Genomic DNA, 25,060 nt, shown 5'->3' on the forward strand with positions numbered 1-25,060 from the left:
TTAGTATGGTTGACAATCTTATTAGCATGGTAAACTTGATCATGAGTGAGTAGTCCTTTAGCTAGGGTTAATGGGGAATTAAGGGAAACAATCATGGGAATTGATATATGCTTAATCTAATATGCTTTCATAATCACTTGCTTGCTTGTTGTGATTTTAACTTATGCACATGTTATGTTTGATGAAATGTTAGACTATGAAACCATGCATTTTTTACCCATCTCTTATCTTTTCAATGGGCTTGTAAGTTATAAACCAACTCAAGCCTTGTTAGACCATGCATAGAGATGAATAGGATGAGACTAAGTCGACTTGTAGGTGTTGTAAAGTCTTGTTCGACTCGGCTCCGGGACCTAAATCTTCCTAGGAATTGTAAGATATACACTAACTCGATTCCATCACAACAATCAGTTGCTTGCATCTATTTGAGAACATGTTTGCATGGTCTGTTTCCATGATTCCCTTATGAGCCCATGACACCCTAGTGCCTTTAATCAATTGTTTACAAACCCCTTTAATTGTTTTACTTTGTTTTCATTAATTTACATTCATCTTGTTGATTAATTACATCTCATATTAACCAATAATTTGTGACACCCTAAGACATAAACTACTTGCAATTGAAATCCTAAATTAATACCCATCCCTTGGGATCCGACCTTTACTTAAAACTCCACTTAAGAGTAGTTTGTAGAGCTAGAAATGTTGTTTTGGTTGATAGCTTTAACGACGAGCACGATAAATATCCAGAACCAAAAATGGCGCCGTTGCCAGGGACGGTGTTCAATTGATTTGATTTTCGTTAATTGTTTTTAGTTGTGTATTTCTTTACCTTAGGGAAGTCAATCTCATCAAGATTGTTCTAATTGTTTTCTAGTTGTTTGATATTTTGCATGACTAAGAGATCACAAGGTAATTTATTACCTATTGATTTCCAGATTGAAAGGACCTTAACCAACAATAGAAGAGTTGGTAGAGGTGCTTCAAGAGTCGTAGGTATTGGAGAGATCGTGAACATTCAACCAAATACCATTGAGTTTGTCAACCCTTTTGCAAGAGACGGAGAGGATAACCCAATTCCAAACCAACCACAAAATCAACCAACAATGCCTAAATTTTCATCTCATTCCGTACCAACCGAGGAGAACCTACCAAACGGTACTCCTACACCACCACATTGAACCGGTAATTTCATTGCCAAATCCGCATTCATACAGTTGGTTGAGAGAAGTCAATTTGGAGGGATGCCTAGTGAAGATCCTCATTTACATATGGAGACTTTTTGTGATTATTGTGATGCAATTTCTCAAACGGAGATACTCAAGACCAAATCTGATGGGTATTATTTCCTTTTTCCTTGATCGTACCATAAAGCAATGGTTGAAGAGCCTAGACAAGGCTACCCTTGGTATTGATTCATGGAAGAAGTTAGCACTTGCCTTATACAAGAAATTCTATCCCCCGGAGAAGACAAATATGTTGAGAGCCCAAATCACCAGGTTCAAGCAAAGGGATGAGGAATCATTATATGAAGCATGGGAGAGATTTAAGGACACTTGTTGTTCTTGTCCACACCATGGACTTAGTGAGCGGTTCCTTGTTCAACAATTTTGTAACGGCTTATATGAAGTCTTACGCAATGTGTTTAATATGGGATCCAATGGGAGGTTTACCGAAGTTGATGACAACCAAACATGGGCCAAAATCGAATAGATGGCGGTTTATAATTCCCAATATAGTAGGCCTCGAAAGGCCACTAGAGGAGGAAAGCATGAGGTAGATTCCATCACACAATTGAGTGCTCAACTAAGTGCTCATATCGACACCATCAACTTGAAGTTTGAGAAGGCCATGGCTAAGCTTGATGAAGCCTCCAAATCACCCAAACAACATGTTAATGCTATGGTGGCATCATCCTCAATCCCAAATGGAGTATGTGAAAGTTGTGGAACCTTGGGACATGATCAAAACGATTGTAGGGGAACAAATAAACAAGTAAATGCTTTCCAACCATAGAAGAGTGGTACCTCTGATTCCAATTACTATAATGAGAATACCAAATTCTATCCAAATCTCTCATACAAGAGCCAAAATGTTCAAAATCCTCAACCAACATACACTCCACCTCCAATGACAAACCAAACTCAAAGACCCTTTTTCAACCAAAGCCAAGGATATCAAAATCAACCATCCTACAACCAATCCAATGACCAAAGCTTTGATGTTCAAAAAACGGTCCTCCAATTGCAAAAGAACCAACAAGAATTCTTCACCCAAATGCAAAATATAGCGAAGCTAAAGAAATCACCATTAACAACATACTTGCCCACACCAAAATGTTAGAGACTCAAATGACCCAATTAGCATCTTCTAGCTCCCAAAGACAAAAGGGGCAATTACCTCCTCAAGGTAACCCGCCCACAAGACATGAGACGGTTAGTGCCATCCATTTGAGGAGCGGTACAAGATATGAGGGGCTGAAGAGGCCAATTATTGAAGATATTGTGGATTCTAGTAGCAAGTAAGGAGTTGTGGAGAACTCTAAGGAAGTAGAACCTACTACCAATGAACTTTCAAAGAAGAAAAAGGAAGAGAAGGCTAAGGAAATTGAGAAAGAGCCGATTGTGATTAGACTTCCATACACAAGTCGCCAAGCTAAGCCTAAGTTTGATGAGCAACTTGGAAAGTTCATAGAAATTGTGAAGAACTTAGAAGTCTCAATCCTATTCACGGAATTTATCAATCATGTTCCAGCTTATGCAAAATACATGAAGGACATTCTTACCAAGAAGAAATCCATCCGAAAGTTGGAGACTATTGCCTTTACCAAAGTGAGTAGTGTTATTCTTCAAGGGAGTTCCCCTCCAAGGCTCAAAGATTCGGGAATGTTTTCTATCCTATGTACCATTGGCGACACTACAATCAACAAAGCATTGTGTGATCTTGGAGCGAGTGTAAGTGTCATGCCATACTAGGTATATAAGAGACTAGGAATGTGTGGACATGGCCCACCTGCAGGTCCGGTTTGATCTGCGGACATACAGCGGTATTTTTGAAAGCCACGCTCGGCGGCATAAAAATGCCTTCGACCGGATCGTTTTAGATCGGTCGGTTTCGTCTCGGTAAGGGTCTCGAAACGATTAAAGATGTTCGGATTCGCCACCAAGCATTTGTGGGATGACTAGAACCCGTTCGAATTCCACTTTATACCTCGGTCAAATCGAAGCACAAAGCAGCGTTTGACATAGGTACTAAAGATAAGGAAATCGTCCCTCTTTAGCATCCTATCTCTAGAATGACTCTCGTACGCCCTGGATAAGGTCGTCCACTATCCAAAGTTTCTGAGTAAGAGGTGAAGGTACGTATTGGGAAGCCCTTTAATCAGACACCCAATCTCGCCCGCGTTTAGCGGCCTCTACTGATCGATCTTGGTTGGTTGAATGCAAAAGTTGATAAAACGGTTTAAATGCATGAATGCGCATCCAATGATTTAAACCTAACATGTGAGAGCTTTCTAAGTCGGTTCATTTAATCCAAGTATCAAGTATAAGATGTCGAGTTGGATTAGTGGTTGATTTGCATGCAAGACGGAAATTAAACATCCATTTACCGTATTAGGTTTATGGTGCATAACATGATCCATTTGTCTTAGTAAGGCATTTTGCAAATATGGTTTGAGTGGTCATCTGATCCGTCGTATATCCGGGTTAACCAGAGTCGGGATCGTCCTAGACTAATGCTGGAAGGGAACAGGCCCTGTACCAGATGACTATAAGAGGCGCGAGCCAGCCGGCGGTGTAAGGGGACTCCCTCTGGTTTTGAAAATTAGAAAGAAAAGGCCTGCTTGAGGCGCAGGTTAGCCAACGGTTGTATGCCGTATTCTGACTGTTTAGAAAATGTTATAAAACATGTTGAACATGGGTATTTGAACCCGGTTTGATTTTGAAAGGGTCGTTTAGACCGCGTTTGTTGATTTGAAGAACTAGACTCGAATAATCATCATTATTTGATAATATTCGGTGTCAGGTTCGGTTTGACAAGCTTGACATGAATAGTTTTGAAAATGATTATGGACTAATTGTTTTAAGTCCATTTTAAATGTAATTAGTCGGTACTCATCATCGTACCCGAGTTAAAATCCGGCATGGTATATATAACCAAGGATGACTTTGTGTTGGTGACTAATTTGTTTGTTTGAAAAATGTAAAGAAATGAAATAAAAGGCTTTAAAATACCTTTTAAATGTCATTAACCAAATATTATCACCAAAACACAGATTTAACCGTCATGGTATGAAGAACCAAGGGTTAAAAATGCTTTATGGTTAAAACATGTGAAATGAAACAAAAAGGTTTCGAAAATACTTGAAATGGTAAAAATCGATTACAAATATGAAAATGGATTAAGGGAAATGATGAGAATAAACACGGTTGATTTCTGGTCTGAATACCCCATTTAGGCGCGAGCCAGTTGGCGACCTAAGGGGCTTCTGCCTCAGACCAAAAATCGGTTTTGGCTCGTTTATTCCATGTTTTGGTTCATGTTATGCATGTTTTAGCATGTTAGAGTCATGAAACAAATAAAAACATAATGAAAGAGGATTTTTAAACCCTCATACTTACATGTTTGGTTATGGCGAGTGACCGACGTAAGTGTAACAACTTGTTTGATCGGAAAAAACTCGGTTTAAAACCGTTTTGGTAAGTAAAAGAGTGTTTTAAAAGTTTAGTGATGGTGTAGTGGTCGAAGTGGTAGGTCAAGTGGTTTAATGCACGATGACGGTACCAAACAATGTGTAAGGCTCGTGTTTACGATCGGTAGGTCGTAAATACGCGTCGGGTTGTGACTTAAGAAGTAGAGTCGAGAATTTTAAGGGAGAAAAGAGGGGCCAGACACTCGCGTAACTCTCAAATGGGTGGCATTTGAGGGTATTTATAGGAGAATGAGTGGTTGTGTGAGTTTTGAGCGACGTGGCCACCTGGGCTGCTCAAAGAGGCGCGAGCCACGTCGCGGCACCTCGAGTTGTGTTGTCACTATCATTACAAACGCAATCATGATTTGTTCTATCCTAGGTTTTGTAGTCACATGTTTGGTACTTGACCAACATGAATCCGGGAAAACTTAGTATAGAAGGCTTGAAGATATTTTGTTTTTGTGGTTGACTCGGTTTGACTCGTTGTTGGAGTCGGGATTTGAATTTTCGAGTCGGTTTTTGGTCCGGTGTCGGTTTTGACTCTAGTTAGTGTCATCGCGACCCCGTCGTCGTGCATTAAACACTCCAGGTATTTTTGAAATGTTTTGAAATGTTTTGTTTTCGAAATCGTTTTAAGTTTTTCGACGTAAAGTTGTACATAAACTGTCGATCAAACGCAGCGATCCCAAAACATGTTGTAGTCCGATAATCATCGGGTGTTTGTTGGAGTCTCAACAGATACTGGGTATCTATAGAGCCCCCACTTTGACTGAGGCTTGGACAGGGCGAAAGTCAAAGTAGAGTCCCCAGGTCAATCGAAGATTACAACCTGAAGACCCAAGTGACGTCGAGGCGGCTCGAAAGGATTCGAGCCAAGGACCTGCCGTCGGGAAAGGGCGATGCCAAGGCGACTCGAGGGTACGAGTCCAGGACCTATCGTCGGGAACAGTTTAGAGTCTGTCGACTGTCCGTGCGGGTCGTTTAAAGTCCATTAGACTACGTATGAAGGCTCGCCAGCCATAAGAAGGAGTCATACCTGAGGCATCTTCGGATATGTCCTTGCATGGTTGCGGATGAATGCTCGCCATCTGCAGTGCGTACATGAGGAGGGCTCGCCAGCCACGATGCGTAAGTGAGGAGGGCTCGCCAGCCGCGATGCGTTGTAAGGCTCGCCAGCCGAGACAAGGAAATGTACCCGAGGCATCTTCGGGATCTGTCCTTGGAAGGGTGCGGACGAAGGCTCGCCATCCATGGTGCGTATGTGAGGAGGGCTCACCAGCCGCGGTGCGTTGTAAGGCTCGTCAGTCGTGGTGCGTTGTAAGGCTCGCCAGCCAAGACAAGGAAATTTACCCGAGGCATCTTCGAGATCTGTCCTTGGAAGGGTGCGGACGAAGGCTCGCCAGCCATGGTGCGTATGTGAGGAGGGCTCGCCAGCCGCGGTGCGTTGTAAGGCTCGCCAGCCGTGGTGCGTTGTAAGGCTTGCAAGCCATGGTGCGTTGTAAGGCTCACCAGCCAAGACAAGGAAATGTACCCGAGGCATCTTCGGGATGTATCCTTGAAAAGGTAAGGAAAAGTACCCGAGGCATCTTCGGGAAGTATCCTTGAAAGGGTTGCGGATAAAGGCTCGCCAGCCAGATGTAACGGTCGGTTAATGGACCATGGGAATAGCCGCGTCGAATGGGCTTGTTTTGAAAGTAGCGAACTCATGATGTCGCTGGGGAAATAGTGAGTATGGGTTCTCACTATCACTGTCTTTGGAATGAGTGGGTTCCACGAGGAAGCCCCCTGCTGGTATTTGAGGGAATAGTGAATTTGGAACTTTCACCATTCGGTTTGAATTTACAGTGGTGGTTTTGATCGCCGTTTGTTTTAATTTTAAAGGAAAATAGCAAATTTGACTTTGCTATAGCGTTTGAAGTGACGGTTTATGTGCCGCCGTTGACATTTTGAACAGAAATAGTGAATTTGGAATCTTTACTATTGATTGATGTGACGGTTTATGTGCCGCCGTTGACATTTTGACAGAAATAGTGAATTTGGAATCTTCACTATTGATTAAAGTGACGGTTTATGTGCCGCCGTTGACATTTTGAAAGAAATAGTGAATTTGGAATCTTCACTATTAATTGAAGTGACGGTTTATGTGCTGCCGTTGACATTTTGAAAGAAATAGTGAATTTGGAATCTTCACTATTGATTGAAATGACGGTTTATGTGCCGCCGTTGACATTTGGAATCTTCACTATTGATTGAAGTGACGGGTTTATGTGCCGCCGTTGACATTTTGAAAGAAATAGTGAATTTGGAATCTTCACTATTGATTGAAGTGACGGTTTATGTGCCGCTGTTGACATTTTGAAAGAAATAATGAATTTGGAATCTTCACTATTAATTGAAGTGACGGTTTATGTGCCGCCGTTGACATTTTGAAAGAAATAGTGAATTTGGAATCTTCACTATTAATTGAAGTGACGGTTTATGTCCGCCGTTGACATTTTCAAAGAAATAGTGAATTTGGAATCTTCACTATTAATTGAAGTGACGGTTTATGTGCCGCCGTTGACATTTTGAAAGAAATAGTGAATTTTGAATCTTCACTATTGATTGAAGTGACGGTTTATGTGCCGCCGTCGCTTGAAAAATAGCGGTTTTTGAATTTTCGCCGTTATCTTGGAAAATTTGAAGGAAAATAGTGAATTTTGATTTCGCCGTTATTTTTGAAATTGGCGGTTTTGATCGCTGTTTGCTCGAAATTTGGAGAAAAATAGCAAATTTGAGTTTTGCTATTATTTTTTGAAGTTGGCGGTTTTGATCGCCGTTTGCTTGAAAATAGCGAGTTTTAAATTTTCGCTTTTTGTTTTGTTTGCTTCCGAGGAAATGACGACATTCATATCGTCAACGAAAATTTTGGAATCCGTCATGGGAAATTGGGCCAAAGCCCAAATTTCGCTGAAAAGCAAAGAGGAGGCCTGGTTTAGGCGCGAGCCACTTGCGATGCAAGCCGGCTTCCCTATTTCTGTTAAAAAGACGCGAGGTTGAGCTGCGGATGATTATTCATCTTCAACCTCAAAATCTCGCCAAAATCGCCATTAACGGACCTTCTAGCTAGCTTTTGCTTGTGCCATTATCAACAAATGTCATCTCAAGGTAAGTATTCCCTCTTGAATCCTTTCAAATTTGTCGATTTTTGCTTGATTAAATTAGGGCGAAATTTTGCCCTAAAAATCGAATTGGGCGTTTTTGATTGAGCCAATTTCGAGTGAAATTGATGCTTGCATTAGGTTAGAAACCTCTTTAGGAGTATGGGGGTGCTTTTAGTTTGCATTTTGGTCCCCGTTCCCGCCCCCTATGCTCGAAAAACGTGAGTGAGGCGAGAAACCGTCTCATTTCACAATGCCAAGTTTATTTTCTTGGGTAGTGGGTCCCACTAGGTTGCATTGTAGTTGGGAAAACCCGTATTTGCCATCTAAGGACCTTCGTTGGATGTTTGTGGGCGAAATTGGATTTTTGCCTTTTGCGACGGTCTTACGTCTGACAAAATAAGCGCTTGTTTGGGCTTGAATTGAGTCAGTTTGCCTTGAAATGGACCTTATTGGTATTTTAGGTCGCCTTGAGGCGTGATAAAATCACGTTTGCCTTTTTGCGGTCGTTTTTGAATTTTTGACCGGCTCGGGCTCAAATTAGCATATGAATTGCCTTTTTGAGCCGCAGAAAAATCCTCATTGTGTCGGGAATGTATTTTGGGTTGTTGGCAGACCTTGTATGGGTCTTGAAATGCCATTTTTGTGATTTTGACTCGTCTTTTCCTTGAAAAGAGGGGCGAGTCGTTTTTGTGTTTTTTTTGTGAACCATTTTGTTTGGTTGGATTTTGGGCGGGATTGCCCTTGTTTCTGCATTGCAGGTTGTTTTTTGTTTTTGGATTTATCCATTTCATGCCGTCGTAATGCCGAAATTTCGACTGTTTTGTTTGTTGTTTTTCTTTATCGCAGGGTACCGTCTGGGACCGATGGGGTCCGTTGTTGAGTCTTTGGAGGAGGAAGTTGATCCTGGAGGGGATGTAGCAGCCGAGGAGGCTGTCGTATTCGAGGCGGTGGTGGAGGATGCTTCCGTAGAGGAGGATAGGCGGCTGATATGGCTGGTTTGTCCTTTTCGTTGTGGCTCATAGACAGGGTGGCTGATGAGTGGGGTGCAGTATCGGAATGGTGCATCGCATCATGGTCCTGGGCCTCCTCATTATCCGAAGTCTGCAAGACACTGTCTTCTTTTTTGTCATGGAGCAGGAACGAGGTGTTACCGTCATGGTAACCACCTCTGCTTCCGCTGTTGCTCCTCTGTTTCCCGTGTTGCTCTCTTTCTTTTCCGTTTGAGGGGATAGAGAGTGCTTAGTTCGGTAGGTGGCGGATAACCCCCAGTTCGTTGTCTTAGGCCAGTGTCTGTATGATAGACGTTTGTTTTAGGCCAGTCTCTGTATGATAGACGTTTATTTTAGGCCAGTGTTTGTATGATAGACGTTTGTTTTAGGCCAGTGTCTGTATGATAGACGTTTGTTTTAGGCCAGTGTCTGTATGATAGACGTTTGTTTTAGGCCAGTGTCTGTATGATAGACATTTGTTTTTCGCCAGTGTCTGTATGATAGACGTTTGTTGATGTATTTTGCGTAAGGCGGTTTGTATATATGTGTTTTTGGATTGTGGTTTGTTTAGTGATTTTTTGCTGTTTTGTGTTGTGTTTCGGAGGAGCGCTTGTCGACTGTTGATTCTCCTTTTGCTTTGCACCAGTTCCTGCATTGTTATTGTAGAAAACAGGCAACAGATAGCATATACGCATAAACGTAAACACGTAAAAGCATTTGATTGAAAATCACATAAAGCATTTGTTTGAAAATCAATATTAACCAAGATGACTTGAAGTTCAAATTGAAATTTGAAAATCGACTCGAAAAATATAAAACTCAAACCGTCAGGAACGAATTTTAGAAAAGGATTTTTGCGAGTATATTTGATTTTTGAGGTCAAGACTCGAATTTGTGAGTGCTTGAATTTTTGAGGAAAAAATTGATGTCGTGTTATCAATTTTCGATTTTGATTTTTGTGTTGCGAAAAAGCGAAAAATTTTCGGAATTTCGACTGACATGGAGACGATCCGTCGCGGATCGGGGCGACTAGCCCTTTCCCTCTTAAAAAAAGAAAGAAAAAATCCGAATGTTAAAAGCTGCATCATGGAAATCGTGTCGGATTTCGTAAAAACGCGAAAACAAGGAAATGTCAGTGTGAAGAAACACAAAGTTTCCCGGATCATCCCGAAGAGGCGCGGAGGTTTGAGGTGTCAGGAGAAAACACATGTTGAAAGAGACAAGTCAACAACGGGAATCCTGGAGAAGCCTCAAAGAGGCGCAAGCATCTTGGCGATGGAAGCCGGCTCTCCTCTTTTTCTGAAAAATGCGCTGATCATTTTGTATAAATAGGGACGTTTGCGCTTTATTGTTTCAGCATCCGAAACACAAAACCTCTCTACAAAACCTCTTCTTCTTCCACAAAAATATTTCATGGATGCTTTTGAGAACGCAATGCGACAATGGTGCCGGGATTTGTCGCCTCCCAAGAAGTATCAATTCGATTCCATGGGAGTTGGTTAATTGTTGGTGCTTCGCCAAGTCATGGTGCAACCTTCGTTTCTTGAAGCATGTTCTCGGTTTTCTGATTCGAAACATCATGTTTTCGTTTTCCCGAAAGGTGAGCTTTGTCCTCTTGCCGAAGAAGTTGGAGCCATTGGTGGGTGGCCGGGTTTTGTTCCGGTGCTTCCTCCGACTCGGTTGTGCTACAAGGAGAAATTCCGTTCCATGTTGGACTTATCAACAAGCCAAGGCAACTTTCTTCTTGCCCCACATGGTGTGGATATGCTGGCTCTTATCAACATCTTCTCGAATCGGTTAGATGCTAATGTCTCGGAGTTGGCTAGGAGAAGGGCTCTTGCATTTTGCCTTGTCCATGTGTACCTCATTGTTGATGTCTTGAATAAGGAGGGGCCAAGATGCCATGGTAGCATGACCCTTATCCATGTGATTGAGCAAATGGAGCATGGTAGAGATCCATCATGGTTGGTGCTTGGAGAGATTATCCAAGCTTTGGACAAGGAAGGCTCTTGTGGAGAAGCTCCCTCTTTTGGATCGCCAAGGATCCTCCAAGTGTGGCTATTGGAGAGGCTAAGGTATGTAGAGCCTCCGGTTAATCCTTCTTCTTACTCCTTCCGTCACCTTACCATGAGGAAGAAGTTGTACCCGGATAGTTTTGCTTCCATGGAGGCCTATTGGGCCGCAAGATTGGCGGAGGAGGGTGGTCCTCATATCCGTTGGGTGGTGCCGTGGTGGCACTTGAGGTCCTTCACGGGGTTGCCCGCTTCGGGTGCTAGTCCTCGTTCTTTGATGGTGGTGGGCTTGAAGGTTGTTTCCTTCATTTATCCCAAAAGGCTCATGAGGCAAGTGGGGCGTCAACAAAAGGTGCCCGCTCAAGATACTCTTGTTCAAGAGAATGTTTTCCGGAACTCCGAGCTCGTGGAGTTCTTCGAAAGATGGTGAGCCACTCGGCCGCTTTGGGAGGTGCCAAACCCCGTTGCCACGACATGGGTGACTCCCGCTTATGTCAGGTGGTCACGTGCTCCGTCCTTGGAAGAGAGATCCAAATTCCGTAAGGACGAGGTTGTCGATTTGAAGTACCGAGAGGTTGGCAAGGCCAACCGTGCCTTCTTTGAGGATTATGTTGATGGAGCTACTCTCGATGTGAAGAGACCACCGAAGAGGAGGAGTTCCGGCCCCAAGAATATGGTGGGACGTGCATTGGCTCGTCTTGGGTCGAACATGGGGTCTTGTGCTAGACCGGAGGCCGTCGCTGTCTTAGATCCTTTGAGGATCCGTTCCAAGGAGGAAGTCCATGCTAGGCGGGCCAACAAGAAGAACAAGGGAAAGATGTACCCCGAAAGAAAAGGCAAGGGTAGAATGGAAGAGTGAAGACCTCCATTACCCACTTTATTATTATGTTGTATTATTGTTGTGAGTTTGTATTATGTTGTACTAGCTAGTTGTTGTGTATTATGTTGTACTACCTTAGCTTTGACAAGTGGTAGACTCGTCGAGCTTTATTTGTTGTTGAAATTGTAATCCCTCCCATTATTAATTAAATAAGAAGATTGCTCGTGTCAAAAATTGTGAACGCTTGTTTCTTCCATCCATTTGGTAAAGGCAATTCGATTTGAATCGTCCTAAACATTTGCACTTGGGAAAGTGGTATTTTGTGGAAAGGGAGAAAGGCTCATTTTTGTATTTTTGTGGGAAAGGGAATGGTTTTCCCTTTTTTTTTGATGGGGATGTTTTTTTTGTTGTGGGGATGGTTGTATCCTTCTTGTGTAAGAAAGGACTGCCTACGTATCCACCTGAAGAGGTGAAATCAAACCATGATCGTAGTTCGAGATGTTTTGTGAATTTGAATTGGGTTTTGTGGTTGTATCCCTCAGGCATAAGAGGGACTGCCTACGTATTCACCTGAAGAGGTGAAATCAAACCATGCTCGTAGTTCAGGGGGTTTGTTTTTGTAGTGCAAATGGACGTTGCCTTTGACGGATCAAAGGACATTTGAAACGGGCAAGGTGCCGCAGCTTAGACTCGATAAAACATGCAATTTCAAATCAGAACATATTGAGGAACTTGACTTGAAAAGGGTTAAGGTCGATGCTAGTTGCAAAACTAGACTAGGTTGTTGGTTGATAGGGCTCAAGGGTAGTATTTCTTGAGTTGGTCTGGGTTGGTCGGGTTTGTAAAGTCCTCCCCGTCTAGGTCACTTAGTCTCACTGCGCCCCCAAAAGTATTTTCTTGACCAGGTATGGCCCGGCCCAGTTGGGTTTGAATTTTCCCCTCGGATCGACGGGTAATGGTGCTCGAACTGACTTGAGGACCAAGTCGCCCTCCTGGATGTTTCTGGGTTTAACCTTCTTGTTGAATGCCCGTTGTATACGTCGTTGGTATAGCTGGACGTTGTGCAAGGCGTTGAGTCGCCGTTCGTCTAGAAAAGTGAGCTGTTCGTACCTTCGACGGTTCCATTCCGCCTCAGGGACTTGACGCTCCAGTAGGATGCGTAGAGATGGGACCTCTAACTCCACCGGTTGAACCACCTCCATACCGTATGCTAGGTAGAAGGGTGTGGCGCCTGTCGGTGTTCGAATGGAGGTTCGGTACCCCCAGAGTGCGAATGGGAGTTTGCTCGGTCAATCGCGGTAGTTGTCTTGCATTTTCCTGATAATGGTAACAAGAGTTTTGTTTGCTGCCTCCACCGCTCCGTTAGTTTGGGGACGGTAGGGGGATGATCGATGTCGTTTGATCTTGTATTTATCTAGCAAAGCTTGAGTTTCCGCCCGGAAGTGAGAGCCTTGATCGCTGATGATTTCATGGGGTACCCCATATCGGCAGATGATGTTGTTCTGAATGAACTTGGCCACTTGTTTGGCGGTCAAGACTGCATATGGCTGCGCTTCCACCCATTTGGTGAAGTAGTCGATGGCGACGAGGACGAAGCCATGCCCCTTGGTGCCTATCGGGTTGACTTTCCTGATGATGTCGATACCCCAGGTTGAGAAAGGCCAGGGTGAGATCATGGTGTATAAAAGCGATGGTGGTATATGTTGTATATTGGCGAAGATTTGGAAATTGTGGCAATGTTTGACGTAGTTACGTCAGTCGGCTTCCATGGTTGTCCAGTAGTAACCTAGCCGCATGATTTTCCGTGTAAGCATCATTGCACTCATGTGAGGGCCACATTCTCCGTCGTGGACCTCTCCCATGACTTTTTTGGCTTTGTGATGGTCAATGCAAAGGAGGAGAATTCCTTGGGGTGTTCTTTTGTAGACTTGATTTTGGTTTATCACGAATTGTGATGCAAGTAAACGGATGGCTCTTTGTCCTCTTTGATCAGAGTTGGGAGGAAATTTGTTTTTGGTTTTGTAATTGAGGATGGCTTGGTACCAAGGTTTATCATGGCTTTCCTCGTCGTCGATAATGGCACAAATGTGAGCTGGCTCGCTCCTTCTCTCGACACATAGGGGCATCGATGTCATGTCGTCAGGTATGTTGACGAGCGCGGCAAGTTTTGCCAGGGCATCAGCAAATTGATTTTCCTCTCGCGGCAAGTGGAAGTAGTCGACTTGGTCGAAGAACTCGGCCTCTTGACTGATCTTCGCTTGGTAGGGAGATAAGCTGTCAGATCGGATTTTCCATGATCCAGATACCTGATTGATGATGAGTGAGGAATCGCCATGGACCCTCAATCTCTTGATGCCAAGTGTGATGGCTGCTTGTAGGCCGATGAGGCATGCTTCATATTCAGCGGCGTTGTTGGTGACGGCGAAGTCTAGCTTGACCGAGATCGGAACATGTTCTCCCTCTGGTGTTATTAGAAGGATTCCTACCCCGAAGCCTCTCAGATTAGATGCACCATCAAAGTATAGGTCCCATGCGTCGGAGTCGGCACAAAGGATGTCTTCGTCAGGAAGTGACCATGTGTCGGTCGTTGGGTCCTCGTTGACGGGATTTTCTGCCAGGAAATCAGCGACTGCTCTTCCCTTGATAACCATGAGGGGTACAAACTTGAGATCAGATTCGGACAGCATGAGTGTCCAGCTAGACAGCCATCCATTTAGTACGGGTTTTTCGAAGATGTATTTGACTGGGTCCATCTTGGAGTAGATGTGGACCGAGTAGCTGAGCATGTAATGCCGCAGCTTCTTTGTTGACCATACTAGGGCAAGGCATGTCTTTTCCAGTTGGGTATACCTCGTCTCGTACTCAATGAACTTTTTGCTGATGTAGTAGATGACTCGCTCCTCGTTGCCAACTGTTTGTGCTAGCATCGCTCCCATGGCTGTGTTGGTAACAGTCAGGTATAGGGATAGAGGAATCCCCGGTTGAGGTGGCATGAGGACATGAGGTTTGGATAGGATTTCCTTTATCCTGTCGAAGGCCTTCTGACAGTCGTCGTCCCAATCGGTGTGATCGGAGGCGCGAAGCTTCTTGAATATTGGTTCACAGATCATTAGTGAGCTTGGCAATGAACCGACTGATGTCTGGACCTGACCGAGAAATCCCCGAATCTCCTTCTCGTTCTTAGGCCGAGGCATTTGTTGAAGGGCTTTGATTTTGGTTGGATCAATCTCAATGCCTCTTTTGCTGACGACATGTCCCAAGAGTTTTCCGTAGGTGACCCCGAATGCACACTTCTGAGGATTTAATCTCATGTTATATTTCCGCAGACGAGCGAAGAACTTCCGGAGGGCACTGATGTGGCCGTCCCGTTCTTTTGATTTGACAATCATGTCATCGACATATACCTCTACCTCCTTGTGCATCATATCATGTAGGAGAGTGGTAGCGGTTCTCTGATAGGTTGCTCCGGCGTTGGTGAGACCGAAACGCATGACTGTGTAGCAATATGTACCCCACTTCGTAGTGAACGCCGTCTTGTGCATGTCTTCCTCAGCCATTTTAATCTGGTTGTATCCGGCATACCCGTCCATGAATGATAGGAGAGCATGTTCGGCAGTGTTGTCCACCAGAATGTCAACATGCGGCAAAGGGAAGTCGTCCTTTGTACTTGCCTTGTTCAGATCCCTGAAGTCGACGCAAACCCGAATTCTTCCGTCTTTCTTTGGTACCGGCACAATGTTGGCCACCCAATCCGAGTATTCAGATACTTTGATGAACCCGGCTTTGAACTATTTGTCCACCTCTTCTTTGATTTTTAAGGCCCACTCAGGACGCATTCGGCGTAGCTTCTGTTTCACAGGTTTAGCCCTGGGTTTGATGGGTATCCGGTGCTCTGCAATTTCTCTGTCGATCCCAGGCATGTCTCTGTAAGACCAGGCGAATACGTCCTTGTATTCGTGGAGGAGGTCAATGAACTGCTGTCTTTCCGAGGGGTCCAGGGTTGTCCCTATCCTGAGTTCTTGAGGTGTATTTTCGGTTCCTACGTTAATAGGCTCGGTTTCCTCAATGATGGGGGTTCTGGTTTCCCGTTTGTCAAGTTCTTTGGCTAAGTGAGGTGGGTAGTCACTCAAGTCAAGTTCCTCATAATCATTCAGAATCGCATTGCACTTAAATTGAGACGAGTCATAAGCAAACTTAGCGTTCATTAAGTTGACACGAGCGAAAAGCTCAGAAAGGACAGACATCTCATGGTCAGTCAGAGGCGACACGACAGAAGAAGTGGCCCCTGGAACAGAATCCAGGTTGTCACCTTTCATTGGAGTGGGGGTGACCCTAGTAGACTCAGCCTCTGAATCAGCCACGACTTTGTGATAAAATAGTGGGAAGGGGACCTTGACTGGGACATCCGGAGTGTTAGGAGCTATAACAGACTCTGACTCCGACTCAGACTCAGATCCTTCTTCACTTTCCTCCTTGAATATAGGGCCTTCTCCAGTTGTGATCTTGAGAATGCGGCCTTGGCGATCGGTTCACTTGATGGTCTTCCTCCAGCCCTGGGTGGATTTCTCCGGGTCAGTATTGGAGATCAAGGCGGTTGGATCAAACTGATTGTCTTTCAGGGCGATGTTGATGATGTCCTCATAATCGAGGCGTTTGACGTTATCTTCCCCAAAGAGTAGTGTGACAGCTTGTCCGTCGAGGCATGGTGACGGTTTGGACTCGGTTGATGCAGCTTCGATATTGTCGGGGATAAAGTAGCAGTCCTGGAAGACTTCCACTCCCGGGTATCTAGGCCTGGCCACGGAGTCATAGACTGGCTCCGGAAAGCCGTGGTAGAGTTCAGACTCTCCCTCAGGGACGAAGTATCCGTTGAGGGTTAGGTGGTATGGACGGAGGATGACTCCGTGCTGCTTGCGTTTTCGGATTAGGAGGTTCATCTCCTGGATATCTTCGTGAGTAGGTTCGTACCCCAGCCCAAAGGGAATGTTGGGGACTTTAGCCTGTTTCAAGGGTGGCAAAGGGTCCTTTAGTAGATTGAGCGGCAAACTCGGGAAGTAACCCTGACGCATCATGATACGGTTGATCGTGAGGTTGGTGAACGGGTCACTGTCAGAGGTTGCTGATTCATCAGTTACGGCGTTTACAGCCTGGAAACCCCACATCTCATTGTCGTCCTCCTCAATGGTTTGGGAGGCTACCCCTCTTCTCATAACTGCTTTGATTGGGGAAGCAGGGATCGTGATCGTTTTCCCGTTGAAGGGGATCCTGATCTTTTGGTGGAGCGTTGATGTGACCGCCTTGACGGAGTGAATCCGGGGACGTCCCAGGAGCATGTTGAAGGACGCGTCGATGTCGACCACTTGAAAACTGGTTTGTCTTTCCAGTGGCCCGGTTGCGACGGTCAAAGTGACTAGCCCAGCGACCTTGCGACGAGTGCCGTCGTAGGCGCGTACTCCTTGATTCGTTGGGATTAAATCAGATTCCTTAATGCCCAGCCTGTGGGCAGTTTTGAGGGGAATGACATTCACGGCGGAACCGTCATCCACGAGGACCATCGGTATATTCTTCTTGAGGCATTGTACGATGATGTACAGGGCCAGGTTATGATTGGCTCTGAACAGGGGGATATCCTCGTCGGAGAAGACGACCGGATTACTCAGGTCAGGGGCGTCTCTCGTCATGTGTGCCACTATTTCTTCTGGAGAAGAAGTGGAGAGCACGGTTAATTTTCCCAAGGCCTGCAGCAAGGCCCGTCGGTGCTCAAACGACGTTGCGATTAATTGCCAGATAGAGATCTCGGCTTTTGCTTTCTGGAGCTGTTTCAGGATTGAGTTGTCGGGAGCCTTTGGTTGAGTGTCCACCTTTGGGACGATTTGGTCATTCGTTGTTGGAACGACCGTTGGGTTGCTCGGATTTTGATAGGGGCGTCCGGACCGGGTGAGATGTCCGATTTCCTTCGTCCGCTTTTCCTTCCCCGGGATGACATAGACATCCTCAACATCATCCCGCCATATGCCGTTAATTTCAGGGTCTCGAGGATACCTTGGAGGGGTATTCCTCGGGGAGTAATTTCTGTGGGGAATATTTTTGTGAGGACGATTTTTGTGAGGGTAGTTATTTTGAGGGTAATTCTCGTGAAGGTGGTTATTTTGAAGGTGATTTTCGTGGAGTCTATGCCAGAATGGTCGCGGGAGAAATCCATCCTGGGGTGGGTAGTTTTGAATGCTTGGGGAATTCTCCCTCAGACGCGGTGTTGGGGGATTGAAGATGATTCGACGATAGGCGTCGTCGAGTCGGGTGATTCTCTCAGTGAGGCTGGCAATGGCCTCCTCAACTTGCTGAAACATAGTGAGCATAGTGGCAGCACTGAACACGAACACTCCGTCTGAAGGGTCCTTTTTCAGAGCCTTCACCTCGCCGTCAATTGGCAAGATGAGATGAGAGCAGTCTAGGGTCGGCTCATCATCGGAGATGGCGTGAATTCCCAGAGGATTCATCTGTTGTTTGGCTTAGTTGGTGGGTGTATAGGCAAATCTCCCTTCTCAATCATGTCTTGAATGAGGTGCTTGAGTTTGAAGCAATTTTCGGTATCATTCCCTTTCCCTCGATGATACTGGCAGTACGTGTTGGGGTTCCAAAATCGGGATTTCTTGGCGTCGGCCGGGTCCGGGGTGGACCCGATCGGTTGTAGCTTCCCTTGGTCCATGGGCCTTTTTAGGGCACTTGCATAAGTTGACCCTATGTTGGTGAACACTCTCTGGGGGCGTTCAATTTTCTTGGCAGATGGTTCGACGAGGTTGACCTCATCAATCTTGTTTGCCTGACCGTAAGGGCGAGATCTGGTTGAGGTGGATCCTTTATAACCCCTGCCGGTGGTCTTTGCTAAGACACCCTTTCGGAGGTCGTCCTCAATAAGTGTCCCCAGAATCTCCAGATCTTGAAAAGTTTTGATATTTTGATACCTCAACAGGTTGGCATAAACCGGGCAGAGGTTGTTGACAAATTTTTCCACCAGAGTTGACTCAGTCGGGTTGCTTACCAACTGAGTACTAACCCTCCTCCAACGGGTTAGGAACTCAGTGAATCCTTCCTTGTCGTTTTGGGTCAACACCTCGAGAGTGCGGGTGTTGGCCTGGATCTCGACATTGTCGGCATACTGTTTGGCAAACTCAACTGCGATCTCATCCCAGGTGGTAAGGTTTTTCGGGTCCAAGGAGTAGTACCATTGGCGAGGAATCGGCTCCAAAGAGGATGGGAAGATCCTGGTAAAAAGTTCCTGTTTGACCCCCTTAATGGCCATGTAGTCTTTGAAAGCACGGATGTGGTTGAGTGGGTCCTCCACTCCCTTGAACTTAGGCACATCAGTCAGGGTGAAGTTGTCAGGTAACTGGTCCCCAACAGGTTCGAACCTTCGGTTATTTTCAAGGTGGATGTTGTTACCCCGGGCTAGGAGTTGTTCTTCCAAGAGTTTCAGCCTCTTCTCAGTTTCAGTCAGAGGTTGGGTATTGTGTTCCCCAATTTCCTTGTTCTCGAGGGCGTCGATACGGGTCTCGACGCGATCCAGAGTGACCTTAAGAGCGGTAAGCAGGCTGACTAGCTGATCAGTTGTGACATCTCTGTTGTTATCATTGTTGTTGTGGTTGACAGACGAAGTCGAAGACGGGGCCATGGGTTTGAGGCAGAAAAACGGCTCACATTACAACTCAATCTGACACGGTTCCAAGACTGAACGCACACAACATAGAGGACGAGACAAAGATCGACTCAACAAGACGGGGTGACCGTGTGTGGTACCTCGGTGCCAACTCGATTTATGACGTGACGGTGTTTGACCGAACCTTTGACACGAGTCCAATCATGACGGCGTGACGCCATTGGACGGGTCTTGTGGTGAGACGACTCATAAGTAAAGACCCATAAGTACGTTTTCTTTGACTCGATAGACACGGGGCGGAATTGGAATGGTGGACTGAAGTCGTCGAAAATAGAAATTTTCAAAAAGATTCATTTGTCGCTTTAATGGGCGGCTTCCGAAGATAGAGATCTCCGCGAGTCGATCAGTTGAAAAGGTTTGTCTTAAGTTTATTTGCAAAAGACGGTTTTGAAATTCAAGACGGTTTATTTGCTCGGAAAACAGTGTATTGTTTCCCAAGACGGTTTTGAAATTCAAAATTGTATGTTTTGAAAATCGAGTTTGAAATGCTTGAAAATGTCTCGGGGATGGTGCATGGTCCTCGGGATCTCGAAAGTGTCTCGAGAAAAGGGTGTGTTCTTTTCTCGGGTTTTGAAAGAGCCATTGTCGGCGCGAAACGGGTTAAAATCCGTGTCTAGACGCGGCGATTATAACGGCGTAAAAAGGTGATTTGAAACGGTCATACGAAACCGGGTTTGAAAAATCGTCATTACGACGGCCTAGAAAGGCGATTTGAAACGGTTATACAAAACCGAGTTTTGAAAATCGTCTTTACGACGGCCTAGAAAGGCGTGTTGAAATGGTTATGCAAAACCGAGTTTGAAAATCGTCATTACGACGGCCTAGAAAGGCGTGTTGAAATGGTTATACAAAACCGAGTTTTAAAATCGTCATTACGACGGCCTAGAAAGGCGTGTTGAAACGGTTATGCAAAACCGAGTTTGAAAATCGTCATTACGACGGCCTAGAAAGGCGTACATCGGTCGGCGAAAGACCGAGGTTTGAAATGGCCATTATAACGGCGCAAAAAAGGTGATTTTGAAAGTTTGCAAATGACACGGAAGGACTTATGATCAAGTAGCACATAAGCACTCACAATTTCCTTATATTATGCATCATGTTGACACGGGTTTTGGCTTAAAAGGGTGGGTTACACACCAAGCAATCAAACCCCGATTCGCGAGAGGGATACCAATCCAAACAAAATATGTAAGGAGGGTGCCCTAGCCTCGTGCTCGAAAGTGATGAAAGCTCTTTGACGAAACAGAAATGTGTAACGTCAATGGTATGCTTGACTCAATCGGGATTCGAAACGCGGGGATGAGAAAACTCACGCCGATGGGACGAGCCAATTGGTCGAAAAGGGTTAGGTTGTGGGCCCGGACAAGGAACCCGACCATGACCGTAATATCAATTAATGCATTCCAACCAAGACCTCGTTCGAGTCTCACCATCTAGGGATCACAAAGACGTAAGCGTCCTAGTTGTCCCCAGCGGAGTCGCCAATCTGTGGACATGGCCCACCTTCGGGTCCGGTTCGATCTGCGGACATACATCGGTCTTTTTGAAAGCCACGCTCGGCGGCGTAAAAATGCCTTCGACCGGATCGTTTTAGATCGGTCGGTTTCGTCTCGGTAAGGGTCTCAAAACGATTAGAGATGTTCGGAGTCGCCACCAAGCATTTGTGGGATGCCTGGAACCCGTTCGAATTCCACTTTATACCTCGGTCAAATCGAAGCACAAAGCAGCGTTTGACATAGGTACTAAAGATAAGGAAATCGTCCCTCTTTAGCATCCTATCTCTAGAATGACTCTCGTACGCCCTGGATAAGGTCGTCCACTATCCAAAGTTTCTGAGTAAGAGTTGAAGGTACGTATTGGGAAGCCCTTTAATCAGACACCCAATCCCGCCCGCGTTTAGTGGCCTCTACTGATCGATCTTGGTTGGTTGAATGCAAAAGTTGATAAAACGGTTTAAATGAATAAATGCGCATCCAATGATTTAAACCTAACATGTGAGAGCTTTCTAAGTTGGTTGATTTAATCCAAGTATCAAGTATAAGATGTCGAGTTGGATTAATGGTTGATTTTCATGCAAGACGGAAATTAAACATCCATTTACCGTATTAGGTTTAGGGTGCATAACATGATCCATTTGTCTTAGTAAGGCATTTTGCAAATATGGTTTGAGTGATCATCTGATCCGTCCTATATCCGGGTTAACCGGAGTCGGGATCGTCCTAGACTAATGATGGAAGGGAACAGGCCCTGTACCAGACGGCTATAAGAAGCGCGAGCCAGCCGGCGGTGTAAGGGGCCTCCCTCTGGTTTTGAAAATGAGAAAGAAAAGGCCTGCTTGACGCGCGGGTTAGCCAACGGTTGTATGCCGTGTTCTGACTGTTTAGAAAACGTTATAAAACATGTTGAACATGGGTATTTGAACCCGGTTTGATTTTGAAAGGGTCGTTTAGACCGCATTTGTTGATTTGAAGAACTAGACTCGACTAATCATCATTATTTGATAATATTCGGTGTCGGTTCGGTTTGACAAGATTGACATGAATAGTTTTGAAAATGATTATGGACTAATTGTTTTAAGTCCATTTTGAATGTAATTAGTCGGTACTCATCATCGTACCCGGGTTAAAATCCGGCATGGTATGTATAACCAAGGATGACTTTGTGTTGGTGACTAATATGTTTGTTTGGAAAATGTAAAGAAATGAAATAAAAGGCTTTAAAATACCTTTTACATGTCATTAACCAAATATTATCACCAAAACACGGATTTAACCGTCATGGTATGAAGAACCAAGGGGAAAAAATGCTTTATGGTTAAAACATGTTAAATGAAACAAAAAGGTTACGAAAATACTTGAAATGGTAAAAACCGATTACAAATATGAAAATGGATTAAGGGAAATGACGAGAACAAACACGGTTGATTTCTGGTCTGAATACCCCATTTAGGCGCGAGCCAGTTGGCGACTTAAGGGGCTTCTGCCTCAGACCAAAAATCGGTTTTGGCTCGTTTATTCCATGTTTTGGTTCATGTTATGCATGTTTTAGCATGTTAGAGTCATGAAACAAATGAAAACATAATAAAAGAGGATTTTTACACCCTCATACTTACATGTTTGGTTATTGCGAGTGACCGACGTAAGTGTAACAACTTGTTTGATCGGAAAAAACTCGGTTTAAAACCGTTTTGGTAAGTAAAAGAGTGTTTTAAAAGTTTAGTGATGGTGTAGTGGTCGAAGTGGTAGGTCAAGTGGTTTAATGCACGATGACGGTACCAAACAATGTGTAAGGCTCGTGTTTACGATCGGTAGGTCGTAAATACGCTTCGGGTTGTGACTTAAGAAGTCGAGTCGAGAATTTTAAGGGCAAAAAGAGGGGGCAGACACTCGCGTAACTCTCAAGTGGGTGGCATTTGAGGGGTATTTATAGGAGATGGGTGGTTGTATGAGTTTTGAGCGACGTGGGCACCTGGGCTGCTCAAAGAGGCGCGAGCCACGTCGCGGCACTTCTAGTTGTGTTGTCACTATCACAAGAAACGCAATCATGATTTGTTCTATCCTAGGTTTTATAGTTACATGTTTGGTACTTGACCAACATGAATCCGGGAAAACTTAGTATAGAAGGCTTGAAGATATTTTGTTTTTGTGGTTGACTCAGTTTGACTCGTTGTTGGAGTCGGGATTTGAATTTTCGAGTCGGTTTTTGGTCCGGTGTCGGTTTTGACTCTAGTGATAGGAAGAAGTTAGAATCTCTATGCAAAGATCAAGCCATGGGTAAAGAAGCATCACCAATATAGAAGGAGAAAGTGGATGACCTTCAAGTGGCTTTATTCGGAGAACATGGAATTTTCAACAACAACAATGAGAGCTTGAATAGCTCACTCATCATGACAAGTAATGAAGAAGGCCTCATTTTCCATGATAACAAGAAAGGAGAGTTGTTCTTGTCAACTCCTGACATCATTGGGGAACAAGCAAGCGAAGTTTGTGGCCTATGGGATGATGAATTTGAAGGATTGGTCAATCCTTATATTGGAAATGCTATGACCTTAGTCCAAGGCTTTGTTGCTCCTTGTCATCACTTTGACTCGGACTACACCAATAAAGAAAACAATGCACAACGGTCTATGCAAGATATTTATCATGACAATGAGCAAGCCTTCGACTACTTCTACAAGGTGTTGAGCAACATCAACAACACCTTGGCTTTGTCCCCTTGATACCTCTCACAAGAAGGAGTGTTTGGTGGAGTCCTCCATAAACCACCATTTGTAAATATTCTAACCCCTTAACTAGCATTTCATTTCCTTTATTACATCTTTATCATTTTTGGATTTGCATTTTTGTGCTTGGTTACAAGATTTTTGACATGAGAGCAAGTGAGGGAGGTATTTAAACATGTTTTAATATGTAGTGTTTGATCAAGTGTGGGGATGGTAAATGCCTAGGCTAACCAAGCCTTTGTAGTGCAACCCACAACCATTAACAAGAAAAGGAAGGAGGAATGACACGGGAAGAGGAATCCCCACGAGCAGACCTGAGCTCGTGGGAGCTGAAAGAAATCCGAGGATCTATAGAGACGATCCGTGCGTGCTACTGTCAGGACGGAGAGCTGGACGACCTCAAATTGTGGGAGAAAGTCCTGTGAGAAAATATGCGCAAGCCGATCTCAGGACGCTCGTCCTCCAATATCAAGACGCCCGTCTTACTATCGAGTCGCGGGTCCTGGGAAGGTTCAAACTTATAAAATTTAATTAGAGAAAATCTGCACGTCCCAGACTTAATCCGAGCGACTCAGCAGAAATCCGCTCGATCTGAGCTCAATCCGCTCGTCCCAAATCTGCTTTGCTCTTTCAAAAAGTCCTGTAAGAAGATCCGCGCGTCCTGACCCCGATCCAAGCGTCCCAGACCTAATACATAAACAAAACACGGGACACTTCCTTCTTCCCAATTCATTTTCATCTTTCAAAACACAAATATATACATTTTCCCTCACTTCAACCTTCAATTCCCTCATCCAAAAACACTAATTTCTCAACAAAATTCACCACAATATAAACAACACTTGCTCAAAACAAAATTAAATCACTCTTTCATCAACAAAGAACCCTTTAACCATCCATTTCCTCACAAATTGAATCGATTTTCTAGGGTTTGGGTAAAATTTCGAAAATCCCCAATTGATTGAGGAATTGATTGAAGTTTGAAGAAGCAAGGAGCATTCAAGGAACATCTTTGTTGTAAACGGGGACTTGGTAACAACATTCGACTTTATTGTAAACGGGGGCTTGGTAACAAGGTTAGCTAAACACTTTAACCCGGAGTTCAACAAAGATAACACCTACAAACCGGTTAAGGGAAGCAACCTTCTTGACATGAGTACTTTGATCAACAAGTTTCATTGGGTCAAAAATGACAACCTTGACCACAAATATGAATGGCTCATCAAGGAAGCCAAGTCCATTCTCTTGCCCACCAATATTCGCCGTATCTCCGCTCCTAGACCAAACTACCTTATTCCCGTCCCCAAAGAAGCCGAATGGATAATCAAGCAACAAAGGGATCCAATTGCAAAGCCCTCCTCCTCTACCATTGTGACTCCGCCCTATTCTTTTGCCTACCAAGAGTTTAAACCAAATGGCTCAAATGTCATGGTATGCAATGATTACTTGACCCAATTGATGCAACAA

The 25,060-nt window shown here is 44.6% G+C and overlaps 1 non-coding gene across 1 annotated transcript; it reads right to left on the reverse strand.

Annotated features, from left to right (window-relative positions):
• Positions 1–1,476: 1,476 nt before the first annotated feature.
• On the reverse strand, positions 1,477–1,583 carry LOC141609646 (small nucleolar RNA R71). The gene has a single exon (XR_012527568.1). It is a non-coding gene; the product is annotated as a small nucleolar RNA R71 (small nucleolar RNA).
• Between the last annotated feature and the right edge of the window lie 23,477 nt (positions 1,584–25,060).

Source organism: Silene latifolia, chromosome 10 (genome assembly GCF_048544455.1).
Source record: "Silene latifolia isolate original U9 population chromosome 10, ASM4854445v1, whole genome shotgun sequence".
In the NCBI taxonomy this organism is placed as follows: domain Eukaryota; kingdom Viridiplantae; phylum Streptophyta; class Magnoliopsida; order Caryophyllales; family Caryophyllaceae; genus Silene; species Silene latifolia.